At 37.7% G+C, this 17,785-nt stretch overlaps 1 pseudogene; it reads left to right on the forward strand.

Moving 5' to 3' along the window:
• Window positions 1–14,759: 14,759 nt before the first annotated feature.
• LOC112126982 lies at window positions 14,760–16,733 on the forward strand (annotated as a pseudogene).
• The last annotated feature ends 1,052 nt before the right edge of the window (window positions 16,734–17,785 follow it).

The raw sequence follows: 17,785 nt of genomic DNA on the forward strand, positions 1-17,785 counted from the left end.
TTAGCTTATCTATAAACAACATTAAACCTTATTATTTACTATCTGATTGCCTTCTGGTATTCTTGGGGACTTCCTCATTTAAGCACAATTAACAAATTATCGAAAACAAGTTGGAATTGCACCGTTATGCAATTTCAAATACTTACTTAAAATCTTACTTAAAATCATTTTTTTTCTGTCTTCCATATTAGTTCAATTATTACTTTTATAATAATTAGTTTTCCGAAAATTCATATGTTACCCAGAGCACAAACATATATAGATATTATGTTAGCTCATTAAGCATAGATGAAATTATGATCTCGTTTGATGTGAAACCTCTGTTCACAATTAAACCACTCAGTCTTATTGTTTATACATTAACAAAAGGAAAAATAAAGTGAATAATCTTATTAAGATTTTCAGTTGAGATAAAAAAGTCAATGGCACGAGCGGGATTCGAACCCACAATCTTCGGCTTGATACGCCGATGCTCCACCACTTGAGCTATCGTGACTCAAGTGCTTAAAGAAGCGGCGTATTGAGCCGAAGGTCGTGGGTTCGAATCCCGCTCGTGACACTAACTTTTTCATTTCAACAAAAACCTTACATAAAAATTCACTAATTTCGAGGTCCGCTTGACCAATTAATATATTACAATTAATTAAGGTTTTTAGTTGAGATAAAAAAATCAATGGCAAGAGCGGGATTCGAACCCACGATTTTCGGCTAGAAACGCCGCTGCTCTACCACTTGAGCTATCGTGAGCTCGATCCACTCGGATACCAACCTCCCATCTCAACCACACCTTTTGAATTTTCCCTCCTTTTTGCCATTTTTCAATCAATTTCGTGTAATCAATTTGATTCTAGGATCTCTCAAGCGGACCACGAAACTAGTGAATTAAATAAAGTGAATAATATTTCCCATATCACTCTTTGTAATCCTTTTTAAAAAGATAGTTCCTACTCACAGTAAGTTGTTTTGCAACGACCCAAATTTCGAGCCTTTTAGCTCATCATCAGGTTGAAGGACTTCTACAACCACGTCTCTCAACATGAATTGCCAAAGTGAACCCGCTGGTACCTCCGCCAACGCGACGTTCCATTAGCAGCTGATCTTTTTAATGGCGCTCAATTTGAACGTGCGAAACGCAGAAATTATAACACAAATAACTATTATACTAGTAAATACTTAATTTTATTAAATTACTATAAAAATAATAACAATTAAAATAATTAGTTTAATTATTTGGATGTTTGGTATTATTTATGTACATATTTAAAATGGGAGGTAGATCAAAATCTGTTATATTATTAATGAATTTATCACCATGTTCAATTTTACATTTTTTAATTTCAAATTTCTCAAACCAATCTAATTCTTTCCCTTTGTTGAAACTATGTAACACTCTTGTATTTAGATTTGAATTGAAATTATGTTTTGTTTCTTTTAGATGGTCCTTAAATTCCGAAAATTTGCTCGATTTAGGCAAGTGTTCTTTTACTCTTGTTTTTATTTCTCTACCGCTTTGTCCTATATATTTAATATCACAATCAATACAATTGAGTTGGTAATGAAACTCCTTCAACCTGATGGACCAATGGAACGTTGGTAATGGTGGAAGTCCTTCAACCTGATGATGAGCTAAAAGGCTCGAAATCCGGATCGTCGCAAAACAACTCATTGTGAGTAGAAACTATCTTTTTAAAAAGGATTGAACACTACACTCACTCCATCATTTATTATTTCTATCACTCTTTGTATGTTGCTGAAGATTTTGGAACTAACGGTATTAAATTATTATTAAAGGGTTATTTTCACCCTTCAGATACCATGGATTACCAAAGTGCGGATGCCTTCCCCCATTCTTGCTGACCTGATCATGATTTGATTTACTGGGCGACTCCTCAACTTCCGTTTGAGCTAAAAGGTATGAAAAAGTTTCGGTATGTTTTTCATAATTCCCAAGGAATTTTTAGAGTTAAATCTGTAGATCTTCAATTCTAATCACCCTAAGATCCATTTCACATATGAAAGATATGAAGAGGAGATAAATTGGATGTTAGGATAACTGGGTGAATTGTTGATTAGATTTGATTCCAATATTCTCGACTAACAAAAAACCGACTTCCTCAGACAGAATTTAAAGCTTCAGTTCTCAGCCATCAATGGCCATTAACGTAGCACGTATTTTAGTAGAAAATGTTCAAACTTAGCTACAATGAATTTATTAAAGAAACGCAACTCAAAGCTAAAGACATATTACACCTACAGTATTAGGACATAGAAATGTTAATAAAAGTATCATACAATGTGTGGTGATTAGTGGCCGTTAATCGATATTTATTTAGAAATCGTGAGATGCCGTCTGGTGTGATGTAGGTTTCAGAAAAACATTTTCTTTATCGTGCCAACGTTTCGATCTTTATTGAGATCATCTTCAGGCCCTGGGATTTACAATTACACTATTTGATTGAATATATAAAAAATATATTTTGCATTGTATAAATGCACTTTTCCACATCCAAAATGTAATGTTTGTAAATCCCAGGCCCTGAAGATGATCTCAATAAAGATCGAAACGTTGGCACGATAAAGAAAATGTTTTTCTGAAACCTACGTCACACCAGACCGCATCTCACGATTTCTAAATAAGTATTGTATAATGTCAGTAATAATGCTGGGTGGCACAGTACCTGATAAAACAGTACCTGACAACATAGCTGTATAACTAATAAAATATTTAAAGGTTTTATATTAGTCGACAAAATTTAAAACAAATTAGCTGTTATTTAGAGGTAGAGTAAAGAATTGGGTATAAATGTAGCTCTTAAGTATAAAAATAACCTGTACAAAAATCTTTACTCTAAATTAAAGTACCTGAATTGTATAAAAGTAAGGTGATATAGAAACTAAATTGTCTTTTATGCCCTGCCACAAATTACAAACCAAACAATTAATATATAGATACAAATTCGACGCAAGAAACCTAGATAATAATAAAGTGGGAAGTGTCAATCTATTCATTCAATTTTACATATCGAAAGCTTGACAAAGAAATTGAGAATTGTTTTCAGCCTAATAGGCCTCATCCCTGAACACCATCTCTACCCAAATATATAGATATTAACCAAATTTGCTTATTGAGCATGGAAAAGTGTACTTTTAAAATTCCAACATGTGACGAGTTATTTTTGCCAATTCATTTGCCCATTTTAGATGTGAATATCGTTGGGTTTTGGAGCTCCAAGTTTGGACCTGTGTATGCATCAAGAAAAAGTGTTTAATAAAAATATTTATCTTATAATTAGCTGTGTCTCTTCCAATGCACCCAAATTACGTTCATGCTATACGTTAACAGAAAAGAACTACCGATATCTACACAATTACAAAGTGCTATACCACAGAAGAGTTACTGGAATCCTCGTACATGACTCAAGCGACAAGAACTAAATAGCCGCATTGGACATCAACCAAGATTTACGACCGAAATCGGATATGACTGTAAATAACAGACTAACTCAGTACAAAATATTACTTTGGCCTATATGGACATCCAACTAATCCAAGCTTTCCAATCAGCCCTCAGAAGATTTCTTCAAACTCTTGCTGAACTTAACATTCCTTTCGTCGAAGAACGAATTCGTTACTGATTCCTCAAGCTTTACTCCAATTTTTCAACCTCCTAACCATACCTCCCAAGCTTTCTCCACTACTTTCCATTCCAAAAACCCACACGTAGCGCCAAACGATCACCCCCGAGTCTTCTTCGCCTACCCGATAACAAACTGAGTGCCAGCATTGGTTGTCTTTTCATAACTCGTGTCCTACGGATACAGTAGTGACCATGATGTAAGTTTTTTGCCCTGGATTTGATACCGTTAAGAACAATTTGTAATGTGTGTAAATCATGTACAGGATACAAATGAATATTAATATAAAACCTGCATGATTTCAGAGATGAATTTGGAAGTTGCCTCTTTTCGAAATTGATCCTAAGCTCTCCCTTCAGATGGTTGGACCGGATTAAATAAGCAATAAATTGTCGCTAATAACAAATGTCGAATTGGCTGAAAATCTGAATTAAATACACCTTATCTCTGTGGGATCATCGGCCATAAATCAATTTGTCGTGGAATCGGATTCTGATTTATCACCGAGCTGAAATAGGGTCGGCTCGAATGTATTAATTGGAATGCAAATCAAACAAATAATTTCGATGGGAGGGAAGACGAAAATCACTCGGTCATACGGGATAGCTTCGATCGCGCAAACCGGGGACTTTCGGACGGTTCAGTATCCAAACGGGACTTCGTATGTTAAAGTAAACGGTCCAATTAATAAGGGTACAGGTGTGCACCGTGTATACACCTATGAACCGGGTACGAGGCCTTAGAACGGGACCACTTAATGGGTTTTACATTAAGATCTGCATGTAGGGGAGGAAAGAGCAAAAGGGCGTACAACCCGTAATTAGAATGTCTTAGAATGTCAAGAGATATCAGCCGCGGATGCACTTAGTCGGTACAAGCCCCGTTCTGTACGTACAAGACAAACTGTTTCTGTTGTCAAAGGTACTAGCGATTCTTCGCTTTCTAAACATTTTACAGTTAAAAATGTTTCCTCTTTAAGTAGATTACACGAAAAACAAATTCCAATTTAAATTGTAAACATACGTGGAAACCAAGAGTTCCTGAATAATTTTGGTCATGGATTCTTCGATCCGGTTTTTGGCTCAAAACCACAAGGAATTTAGTATAACTTGTGAATTTGTGATTTTTATTATTATATACATAATATAGTTTTTTTCTTTCTTTATTAGTGACTACGCAGTTGTCAATTTCATGTAATAAAAGTTTCCTGTGGTGTCCTCCAAGGTGCTCATCTCGGTCCACTCTTGTTTAATATTTTCATACTACCAACGACCATCTTTACATACTACATTTTCTTTTTACATGCAGGTCATCAATTGTACACATTATTTCTGCTACTTACATAAAAATTAATAACACAGAATGATGAAAAATTGTACTAATTTGAAAAAGGAAATAGTTTCTTTTGAGATAATATTTAATCAAACTTGGTAATTTCAATCATTAAAGTTGATCAAAAATGGTCACCATTTACCAGCCCAAGGAAGATTTAACACTGCATTTGTAGAACCTCCATAACAGAAGTATTAAGTTCGCAATGCCTTCTAACCATTTTCAGTAGGAGGATTTTTAATGGACAGGGATATAAGCAGGTCTAGCGAGGCATAAACTGGCAAGATAGGAACAGATCACTGGCTGATATGCCTACAGGCCAAAACAGCAGGCTATGCGGACAAAAATGATTGTAAACGGCCAAATGGAAACCGTATTTTGAAAGGATATCCACAATATTTAAAGGACTCAATAAATGACAATATTATTTATTAAATATCGACTTAGCTCCAATGATTCTAATATCTCGCCGTCTTCAGAGGCGGGTTTATTTGTTAGTCAAGGATATAAGCCGAGCCTGGCAATAAATAAACCTTTTCAATGGTAGAAGTATCGACCACTTTTTCATACACGAACACTCTGGTTCATGGTATTATCTTGAGGAAGAAAATCAAATTCAGTTTTTACTGCCAAGCTTTTGACCTATTTTAAGGTCATCATCAGGACAAAACAATCACATCCTTGGCGAAGTAAATGTTGAGTAAAAAAAAATTAAGTACGTCCATCTAAAGACATATTTAAAATTGTTTTGCCCTGATGATGACCTTAAAATAGGTCGAAAGCTTGATAGTAACAACATAATTAGCTTTTGTCTTCAAGATCATACCTTCCTCCAGAGTGTACATGAATAAATAAACCGACACTGCATATGATATCATGATGAAACGTGGGAAGGACGAAATAGTGAGGTTAGGCATACCAAAATGATCTGAAACGATTACACTACACGTTCATCATCCTTCAAATTATTTCAAAAAGACCTGTGTTGTGATTTTACGTACTTCGTACTAATTGTCATTATTTTGACACTCCTATCTAAATTAAATTAAAAAATATTAAATTTACTCATCCGGGAATAGAAGGTTGTTCAGAAGCAATCGTTCTTAATATAAAGTCTAGGCTTAACTATATTATTATTTATGGTCGAGATATGGTGCGAGTAATGGCCATCATAGTGTCCTCATGCCTAAAACGTCAGAAAAAGACACGGAAAGGGTGAAATTACTAATAACTACAATCAGATACCTCCAGGAATTTGTTCTGTTAAGCACCGCCAGTATGGTGCGGAAGGTGCCATGAGCACCACGCCATCTGCGGCCATAGACGTTTTGTTAAACCTTCCACTACTTCACATTTTAATCCAAGGAGAAGCCAGAGCAGCAGCCCACAGGATTATAAATGGACAACCATCTGCTAGGATAGGTCATGTGAATGAACAATGGAAACTGAGGGAGGAGATACAGGCAGATGCCATTAAAACCAGTAAAGACAAATTCCTACTGGCACTGAGGCTCCAAAACCGACAAGGGTACTGGAGCTAGGGTATTCAGGATGAACCCCAAGACCGAACTGACGGTAAACCTAGGCAATTATGCTACAGTTTTCCAGTCTGAAATCTAGCAATCGAACAATGTGCCAGAGAAATAAAAATGCTAGGAATACATTCCCGGAAGATAGGCATTTTTTCTGACAGCCAGGCAGCTCTCAGGGCCTTAGCCTCATGCGAGGCGAAGGCAAAGAGTGTTTGGGACTGCATGGAGGCCCTGACGGAAGTCAGTGACTCCAATGACCTGACACTGGGCATGGGTTCCTGGGCACTCGGGGCACAGAGGCAACGAAAAGGTTGACATGGCCAAAAAGGGGGCCAACATGGACACTCTCGGCCCAGAACCCTACTGCGGCTTAGCAGCTGCCAGAAAAGAGGATACGTCTTAAAATGGATCCTTAATGAGTCAAAAACCTTGTGGAACAAAACCACAGGTATGAGGCACGCGAAGAGATTCATAGAAGGACCATCCGCAAAAACTTACCAAAGACAACTGGAGGGCAACCGCAACCGAACCAGGATTCTGGTTGGACTCCTGACAGGGTTCCTACTGCCACTTAAGAAAGCACATGCACCGGATAGGAGTACAGACAGAAGAAACGCTGTGCAGATACTGCCTGAAGAGGAGAAGACCGCAGAACACTTTTCATGTTTCTGTGAAGGTCTATTTAGGTGCAGGTTCTTGCAACTACGACAAGAAAAACCACAAGCAAGATCCTACACCAAGGAACCGCTGGCGAAGCTGTGGAGGCTGGTTAATGCTGGCCAGTGAGTTATAATTAACAGAGGAGCACAATACATCTACTTAGGACGAGGTGCAGTAGGCCTTGTGGCCGCCGCTCTCATCTCTATCCATATCCCTATGGTACGGAAGATTTTAAATTGCAATGCACTATATTCATAAAAAAAGTGGGTTGGTTTTAATCGTCCTTCACTTTTCTTATTTTTGCGAGTTTTATAATAATAATGATGATATTTAAAAGATTCCTCAACGTTTTATGTTTTTTAACCGCAGAAATTGATACGAGTGAAAAAGTTGAAAAGGATTAAAAAGCAGGTTCTCTCGTCAATTCAACAGTGAGCAGACTAAATTACCATATGCTAATGAGAGTAAACAAGGGAAACTTACAAATAATATTTTATGTTTGCTTGAAAATAATGTAAAATCGAACCGCACACAGAATTAAAGTATAATGTAGCATGTTTCGCTACACGAAATTGTTATAATGTAATCTCACTTTTTTTACTGTCTTATAGTAAACGAAAAAAAGGAAGCTGTTTCTGGTTTAAAATTTGTTGATCATCAATGTCGTTTCTCTCTCAAATATTTTCTACTTACAAGAGAAAGCTGGTAATTTCATTATTAAAATTTAATTGATTTAATTAGTTTTATAATGTGCTAACATTCTCTAAACGTCGATAAACGTTAACCGAGATACAAATTATAGTGTTAGTCAATGTTAACGCCAATTAATTGTTGAATTTATTTAAAAGATCGCGTTTCGTTAATCCGCACCTGTTTATTGTTTTGCTCAGTGAGTCGGCGTCGGCGGATTACGGCAGATAAGAGTCAGTCGTCTTTCGTTCGTTGTTCCATCGAAGTAAATTTTTTTTCGTTTTTCTCGTCGCATCGTCACCATTTTTCCTCGTCATCGTCATTAATATCATCGCCAACCTGTTCATCGTTGGATCGTCGTTTTATGAGGGAAGTGGTACCACTTTATTAAATATTTGGACTGTTTGCTAGATTGTAATATCGATCGATCGTTAATTTAAGTTCATTTTAATTTTATTTATTTTGGATTTGGATTTGTTTTAAATTTATTCATTTGAAGTTTACAATAGTTTATTTTATTTATTTTATTCGAAGTTGACAATTTATTTTACTTTATTTACTTGAAGTTGAAATCTATTATTTATATTTTTTTTCTTTATTACTTCCAATTATATTTTTTTTAAATTTAAAATCAATTGATTGATTTATACCTATTTATTTTAATTGTAATTTAATTGTTTTATTGTTTTATTTTTAATGTTTTCCGTGAAGGTTTATGCTCGCCTTTATGTAGTCCTATCGTAGTGAGAAGGAAGACTGGCATTAGTAGAAACGAGATCGGAGGTTTGCTGGTCCAAAACGACCCGCCCCTCTCCTCAACAGTCAATATTCTTAAAATGTGTGTCGAGATGTATTTCGCTTTTTGAATATTCATCGCTTCCGATGATGTTACATGCTAATGTAATGTGAAAGCCCATTAAACAAATATGTTTATTTTTTGGTATGCTTAGGCCATGTACCCAGTCCTCTTCAGAACGCGAACTAATATTTCTTGTAAATATGATTTACAAAATTATTTAATTCATTATTATCACCTATTCGCGTTTTTTAAATTTTTGTTGACCTTAAATAGTTTAAGAAAATTTTGTTTAAATTTTTGGTGGGCGGTATGTTGATGTAAGGTTCTAAAGCTTCACACATCCAAGCTGAAAAAGTCCCGCTGTAAGGGATATTTAAGATTATTTGCATATATGGCCAGTAAGGGAATACAGTTTGGGTTTGTGTACGATTTAACCAATGCTGACTTATTACCAGGATTTGATAGGTTCGTATGTAAGAGTAGATGTTTTTCAAGCATTTCTAACTCACCATCGAACTACGTAGGCACTAAAAGGAGCTTTGCTAGTTGGCATCGGTTAAGAGCGATTCATAAACGTTTTTGGAAGCGTTGGACTTCCTCCTACTTTGAATAATTACATACAAAGGAACAAACAAATGTTAAGTTTAAAACTTTCGTGTCGGCGAGGAAGTTTATTTTAAAAACTCACTTTGTATCACACATCTGGCTCTCGTGGACTTAGTCGACTAGAAACGATCACTAGTTTTGCATTTCACTAGCCCTGTACGTTTTTAAATTTTGGTGGGCGGAATGTTTATACCGGTCCCAATTCTACCGCAGGGATTAGGGAAATATCTAAATATACTGGTTCAGTCCCTCTGTTTTCTACATTCCAATTCATTTCCTATTTTTCTCTCTCGAAGATTAAGTTCCGTTTTACTATCCTCGAGTTCGATTCCTTTCAGGTATTCTCAAGATCTCCACCGTTCCCAGCAAAGCATTCTTTCAATTTTGATTTTCTAAATTGTAGTCGTTCCCGAGTTCCTTTTAACTGATCCTTTCTTCAACACTCCAAAAAAAGGACAGCCTAACTTGCAACTGAAACCTCAACCCCCCGAGATGGTCTTATGTGATTCTTTTAATTTCATTATTTTTATTTTTGATTTTGTACTTATGGTTTATCATCATATTTGTAGAATCTCATATAAGAAATTTGTTTTTAGTAAATATGTATTGACTTAACGGCAAACAGTTTATAATAAAGAAAGTTTGGACTTATCGACATGTTCAGTGGCGAATTTTTTTAGTTTGCCAAGGGTACAAGCACAATCTGGCAAGACCAAAAGCGCCCACTGAATATGGTGAATTGCAGCCTGCCTACAGACCAAAACAGTGAGACAAGGAAGACCAAAATGAACGGAAACTACATAATACAGGTTCATAACCCCACAGAGGATATATTACATTTATGGTTGGTTCATGAGCTCATAAATGACGTTAGTATTTATTTAATATCTTATCTCTTATGGTTTCTAATATTGCACGACTTCAGGAATCTTAAGTGGCGGTTTTTTAGTACGTCAGGGATATAAGCAGTGTGAGCAAGACAAAAACCAACCACTGAGTAGAGCGAGAAGTTTAAATATTGACCAAACTGGTGCTTTTTTAGTTCGTCAGGGATATAAGCAGTGTGAGGCAAGACATAAACCAACCACTGAGTACATCGAAAAGTTGGAATATTTAATATTAGGGCTGATGGAGATAAGTCAATATCTACTAAATACAGACGAAACTGGAAGTTTGTTAGTAGGTCAGGGGTATAAGCAGTGTGAGGCAAGACATAAACCAACCACTGAGTACAGCGAGAAGTTGAAATATTTAATATTAGAACTGATAGGGATAAGTCCATATCTACTAAATGCAGGTACCAAACTGATGGATTTCTAATTAGCAGGGATATGAGCAGTGTGAGGCAAGTCACAAACCGACTAAGTCAGTATCTACTAAATACAGACCAAACTGTTGCTGTTTTAGTCGGACTGGGGTATAAGCAGTGTGAGGCAAAACATAAACCAACCACTGAGTAGAGGGAGAAGTTGAAATGTTTAACATCAGACCTGTTGAAGATAAATCAATGTTTATTATGTAAATACGAAAATGGTTTTTAGTTGGTCAGGGAAGTAAGCAGGACCTGGCAAGACAAAACCGACCTGTCAATATTGTAAATTTAAGATTACTTCAACTTAAAACGCGTATTTTTTTGTGTTTCTCGATATAAAATATACACTGTCGCTACGGATATGTTAATGTAACATGAAAACCCATCAAAGAAATAGAATCGCCGAATCGACGGGTGCCAAGCCCATTTTCGTATACAGGAAGCGGGTATCAGCTGAATGAAGGAAGGCCGCGAACTGTCGGCGGCATTCTTGGTAGAGGTGAGCTCTATTATTTCATCATTACAGCGGAGAATAATTGATCGGCGGAGACGGAGCAGGTGACCCGGCAATTGGGCATCCACCTGCTGGCAGACCCCGAGCCCCAGATCATGTGACACTCTTCATAACGCATTTAATCTCTTACTATATTACAATTGCGCATAACTGTTATTAATTTACTTTCGGTGTCTTCACCTGCCTGGGGTTTTTTCCCCTTTGAGACAAAGATGGAATGATTTTACGTGTCGATCATCATCTGAGGGCAGATGTATATAACACGGTTGCGTTTGTATTTTTTCTCTGGTCGATAAGGGGGGAAATACATATATAGAAATGGCATATAAAATTAACAGTGGCAAAAGTCGTGAACCAGGATCTCTCAATAACTATGGAATTTTATTTGGTTGTGACGTTTTTCAATGATTCGATTGTACCTACCTTGAGCTTTGAAGTTATTTTTAATTATTCATTATTGTTTATACACTCTGAGGTTTATTTATTAGTTAGAGATCGTGTATTCATTGAGTAAAAATGATGCATTTTTGCAGCTCATACACCTGGGAAATTTATTTTGCTGATGACTTTAGGAGAAATCACATACCGTAAGTTGTTTGCTGTGTTCAGAAGCGGAAATTTTGGTCTGGAAGATGTAAAACCCTCCAGTCGTCCTTCAGTCCGTGTAGATGAACTGACGATCAAACTTTTGTCAGAAATAACAAATACTGAACGACACTAGAAATTAAAGACTCTCAGTAATCGCATACAAGCGTTTCAACGCATTAGAGAGCAGCCGGATATATTTGTCTGGATATGGGCTCCTTACAAAATTTATTTTCTTTTCCTCTTTCTCCGATTCTATCATAAACGCAATGTAGACCAATTTTTTAAAAAGATTAATCACTAGGGATGAAAAATGGTTCCCTTACAATAAATCTTCAGAGAATCCTGGGAAAAACACCACACTGTCAACAACTCCAATAGCCGGATTACATCACAAGGAATTTATGTATATTTGGTGTTGTTGATATATTATTAATTTTTCTGCACGAACGAACCGTTAATTATAGTTTATACTACATACAACTGGAGCGAATAAAGTCAAAAATTGACCAAAATGTACCGGCAATGACAAATCGAAAAAAGATTGCTTTCCCCAGGATAACTCTCGCCATAACGTGTCTTTGCAGAATCGCCGAAACTTGTTGGAGCTTGGCTAGGATGTACTATCCCAGGAGAATTAAGGTTAACGGTAAAAGGCCTCCTGACGGCCAATGTTGGTCTATTGTGCAATCTACAATCAGTTTTATCTGAGTTCTATCAGATCCCATATCTTTGTTATCCTTCAGGCCTTAGCTTTTACTTCTTCAGGAGTAGGAATCTAAGCCTGTATAGGCGTTCATCCGACAAAGGACACTTTGCCATATTTCTTTTTCTTCGTGGCAAAATATTTACAGGCTTCTTTTGCCGCTCCGAGTCTATATGCGACATGCAGTGCCCAGTCAGCAACATACCATTCTTGTTCTTACACGTTCAGAGTTTAGTAGTTGTGCAATTACTTTTGCGGTGGTTCTTTAATGAAATAGTTCGCATTCTACCTCCATTTGGGAAATTCCGTATCACACATATGGGTTCAGGGGACAGAGGACACCTATCTAAACTTTCATAGGAAAATTTATCATCCTCCTCTTCCTTGTACTCCCTGGCAACGAAACGAGGGTGAGTTTGTTAAGGGGGGCTAAATCCAATCCAAACAGATTTTGACTTTACTGCCATCGTTTTCGTGCCGCTTGGCTGCAGCTTCACTGGGATCTGCTACCGCAAGACACCTACCTTGACTTTCATTGGTGAATTTATCGTCCTCCTCGTTGCTCCTCGGCCTGTATGCCCTGGTAGCGAAACAAGTGATTTTGATGTTTTCCCCAATCCAACGGCCATCGACTTTATCATGTAGTTTAGTGTCGCTTGGCTGTCCAAGTAAATCGCTATTCATCTCGGTCCTTGGTTGCAGCATCACTGGGATCTGCTACCGCAGGACACCTATCTTGATTTATCGTCCTCCTCGGCCTGTATGCCCTTGTGCCGAAAGTGACTTTGATGTTTTTCCCAATCCAACAGCCTTCGACTTTATCATGAGGTAGTTTAGTGTCGCTTGGCTGTCCAAGTAAATCGCTATTCACCACGGTCTTTGCAGGCGTCAATATTGGCTGCAGCTTCACTGGGATCTGCTACCGCAAGACACCTACCTGACTTTCATTGGCCAATTTATCGTCCTCCTCGTCGCTCCTCGGCCTGTATGCCCTGGTAACGAAACAAGAGTGATTTTGATATTTTCCCCAAACCAAAGGCCATCGACTTTATCATGTAGTTTAGTGTCGCTTGGCTGTCCAAGTAAATCGCTATTCATCTCGGTCCTTGGTTGCAGGCGTCAATATTGGTTGCAGCATCACTGGGATCTGCTACCGCAGGACACCTATCTTGATTTATCGTCCTCCTCGGCCTGTATGCCCTTGTGCCGAAAGTGACTTTGATGTTTTTCCCAATGAGGTAGTTTAGTGTCGCTTGGCTGTCCAAGTAAATCGCTATTCACCACGGTCTTTGCAGGCGTCAATATTGGTTGCAGCATCACTGGGATCTGCTACCGCAGGACACCTATCTTGATTTTCATTGGGTGATTTATCGTCCTCCTCGTTGCTCCTCGACCTGTATGCCCTTGTACCGAAAGTGACTTTGATGTTTTTCCCAATCCAAAGGCCTTCGATTTTATCGTGAGGTAGTTTAGTGTCGCTTGGCTGTCCAAGAAAATAGCTATTCACCAAGGTCTTTGTAGAATTGCCAAAAATTGTCCAGCTTGGCTAGGACGCGCCCAAAGATTCACTTTTTCCAAGTATCTTGGAAGCATATAAGCAAATCTCTATCATTAGAAAAAACTTAATTTGGGAACTGTAGAACTTCCAGGGGTTCGTCACACAAAAACTTGAGAAGTTCGGGAATGATGGAATTACAAAAGTACATGGAATATGGCAACAAGAATTGAATTTACTACCAAAAAACGCTACGTACTTATTTTACAACCTGTACAATTATATGATTGAACGTATTTTTTTTAAACTAAATTCCTTCTACTCTAAACAAAATAGTAGGCCATGCTGATAAAAAATGTTTTCTGTTTACTCAGTGTTTATATGACAAATGCCAGGGAGTAAACTAGCTTTAATTAAAAGCACGTCTTTAATGGGCGGCATCCCCTTGGGGAGGCCTGTGAGTAATTGAGGGTCCAAAAGGCGTTATTAGAGGACACGGAAACGGCTTTAACCTTAGGTGTACCTGGCATTTGTCCGAGGACACGATATATTAGCGCAATTATACCTCAGGAGTATTTGTTATGTTTAAAGGCGCGTGCTGGGATTTGTTTTACTTAAGCCCCTGTCCATTTAGTATACGGCTAAGAGGGATGTCGGGAACTTAGTCGTTACTTTGAAAAATTAAACCTGCGAGATAGGTTTGATGCTGGTGTTGATTACCTTACAATAATTAATGCCAAGGTTATTGATTATAACTCCAATCGTGCTTTATCTTGTGTTTTTCCAAATATAGTCTTGGTATAACCATGTCATATTCGAGCAATGTGTCGACAACAATATATCTAAAGCGATGTACAACATAATTTATTTTTAACTACTTCAATGTACACGATTTACCTGAATGTTGTCATCCTCGAAAGAATGTTCTTCCAGGAATATCAACAATTAAGTTGAACATTTATTCCACATTGCTTTATGGTGTAGAAGTCCTTAAGAACATTTTATATTTTATTAACCATATGAGATCTTTCTCATGGTTTGCGGGGTGATGGGCTTACATCTTGGTCCTTTATTATTTTTAGTCTGTTTGTTCTATCAGACGCGGTTCGGCTTTTTCCAGGCTTAGTGGAGGTTTTATTGATGATCAGGGTTATATGCAGGGCGGGGTATGGCACCAACTTACTGCGACGTTAGGCAAGAAATAACTTGTGTTTTCTAGATAACGTTAGATTTAGTTGGCTGATTGCGTGAGTTTAAGGTTAAGGTTAAAAGTAGACGGTCGTTTTACGACCTTTCTTACCTATCTACAATATCATGAGCTCTTTAATAATCTAAAGGAATTTTGTCAGCAACCAATGTTTTGTTAAGTGGACCCATGTGTATACTTCAGGGTTTGGTTTTTTTCTTTCCCAGAAGTACGAATCTTAGGAATCTGCATTGGCCTTCGAACAGGACATTTTCAGCTGTTTCCGCTTCATCCTGTCAATATCTTCTTGTTTGTGCTGCACCGAGTCCTATCCTCCGTAGTGATCAGCCCTGTCGTTCTAGTCTTTACACATCGTAGGTTTAATAGTTCAGCCATCAGTTTATGGTATTTTAATGAACATTTTTCCAGTTTTGGAATACAGCCCCACTGAACCGAGCACTAATTCTTAACCCTTTATCTGATGGATCTAATTTTTTTGGCAATTGATATGCCGCAAACGGATTCAGGGCCGATATGGTGATGTTATCACCAACTTTCCTTGGCCAATAATTGACCAACCACCAATTATTGAGTTAACGACCGCAATCCGATCTGGTCGCTTTCCTGGAAATTTGAAGTTTCACCAGATCCCCCACCACAACCGCTAAAATGGCCGACATCTCGAAAGAAAAGTTGCAGAAGGAGATTGCCGGGATCCATAAAGGGGCTGATTTAAGAAAAAACATCGGCGAAAAAGGTCCGGCAGGAGCTTGAGAAAAAACTCGATGCCGATTTGACAAGAAGAAGAAAGGAAATTGATGATATCGTAATGCAGTGTCTCAAAGAGTCTGAAGCGAAGAAACTCAAGAAGAACGGCAAAGGCAAAGAGGATGATGAAGAAAATGACAAGGAAGAGGCTGAAAAGAAAGAGGGACAGGAGGAAGAAGAATAAGAGGAGGAGGATGAGGAAGATGAGGAGAAAAAGAAACCGAAAAGAGCGACACCGAAGAAAGCGGCGCCCAAAAGGAAGAAGGAGAGCAGTGATGAGAGCGATGATGCCTCTGAGGACAAGGAGAGTGACGAAGACTACTCGCCAAAGAAGAAACCCAAAGGTGGAAAACAGAAAGGCAAAGCTGCCAAAGGCCGCAAGAAGAAGGGTTTCGACTCGGACAATGATGAAGACTGGGGGAAAAACAAGAATGCTGCTGCAAAAAAGCCAGGTGCTAAAAATTATTGGTCGGCTTCTCTCTGCCCCTGTATCGTCCTGTTTCACCGAACCAATCAAAATCTCATCGGGTGAAAGATAACGGCTCCCAATACCTCTGTCCGTCAGCAAATCTACCGAGGAATAGATTCGATGATATTGGTGAAGAACGAATGATCAACCAAAATGTTTCATCATCGTGTGTTATGTTTAGCGTTGTTATATGTTGCTAAACGTTGCATGCAGAAAACCAAAATGTTCGCTGACTGCGAAATCCGTTTCAGCACTCACCAACACCAGAGATCAGCGGATTCTATTATATCTCACACCGGTTTTTCCGTAGATCCGGTGAGATTTCAAAGTACCCTATCTGATTTTGACCCCACACCCATAAAACACTTAATCATGCACCGCTGAGTGTAATTACATGTGGTAAAGCAAGATTAAAAACGCGATGAATTAAGCCCAAGTCCGCCGACAGATAAATTACATCGTCCTGGCTACTTTATTTAAACATCAACATAATAAAAAAGTTAAAGATTAAAATATATATAAATAAAGGTGGAAAATATGAGTAAAATATTTTAATATTAATTTTCCCACACGATATTTCAATTAAAGTAATTCTTCAATTTCTTATACTATGAACTATAATTCAATAACAGCAGGAAATTCCGGTGAGCTCTTATCTGCTCAAACTGCCAAATAAATCATCACGGTTGCACAGACCTGCTGATAAATGCTGCATTATACGCCACGCTCCGGTGACGTTCAACGCTCTGCGCTTCTCCTTGCAATTAATCGCGATTCGGATCTCATAACTATCGCGTGATAAAAAATTAAAGCGCAGGTCGGACTTGTGAATATTATTAGACGGATAAAACCCGGTAGGGAAGCAAAAGAGCACCACTGTACACTTACAATGAAAAAGAACTCGAAGAAATACAAATCAATTAAACACTCTTAAAGATGAACATCTTAATAAATTGAAGCAAAATTACCAATCTTTAAAAAAATAGAACTAATTTCTGCCCTCATTAAAATGCTCGAAGAATAAAGCCAGGTGATCTCCGCACAGTAGCCGGCTAATAACACAACCCGAACATCAGCCGTTAACTAAAATCCCATCTAAAGAAAAACTTTAACGGAAGCTTGTTTTTTTTTTTTTTTTTTTTTTTTTTAATGGAAGGTTACCGACAATTAAGACATATCAGCCTCCAAAGCACTCTGAGGGCCAGTTATTCATTCACGCAAACAAACGGCTATATACACAATACCAAAACAACTAACTAATTACCCAAACAAACGTATGCACAAACAACTATACAGGGTGAGTCATTTTTTGACGCACCATTGGAAAATCAACGCGGGTCGTTTAAATCTGACTTGAGGCTTATTTCCTTTGATTACGTTAATAAAAAAAAAGTGAGTCAATTTTCGGTGCACCATTCGTTACAAATTAGTTTTAGTAGGTTGGAAGGAAAATAAACAAAACCAATATTATTAAAACATTATTCAAACACAATGTA

Source organism: Cimex lectularius, unplaced genomic scaffold (genome assembly GCF_000648675.2).
Source record: "Cimex lectularius strain Harlan isolate CLEC.00 unplaced genomic scaffold, Clec_2.1 scaffold158, whole genome shotgun sequence".
NCBI classification, from domain to species: domain Eukaryota; kingdom Metazoa; phylum Arthropoda; class Insecta; order Hemiptera; family Cimicidae; genus Cimex; species Cimex lectularius.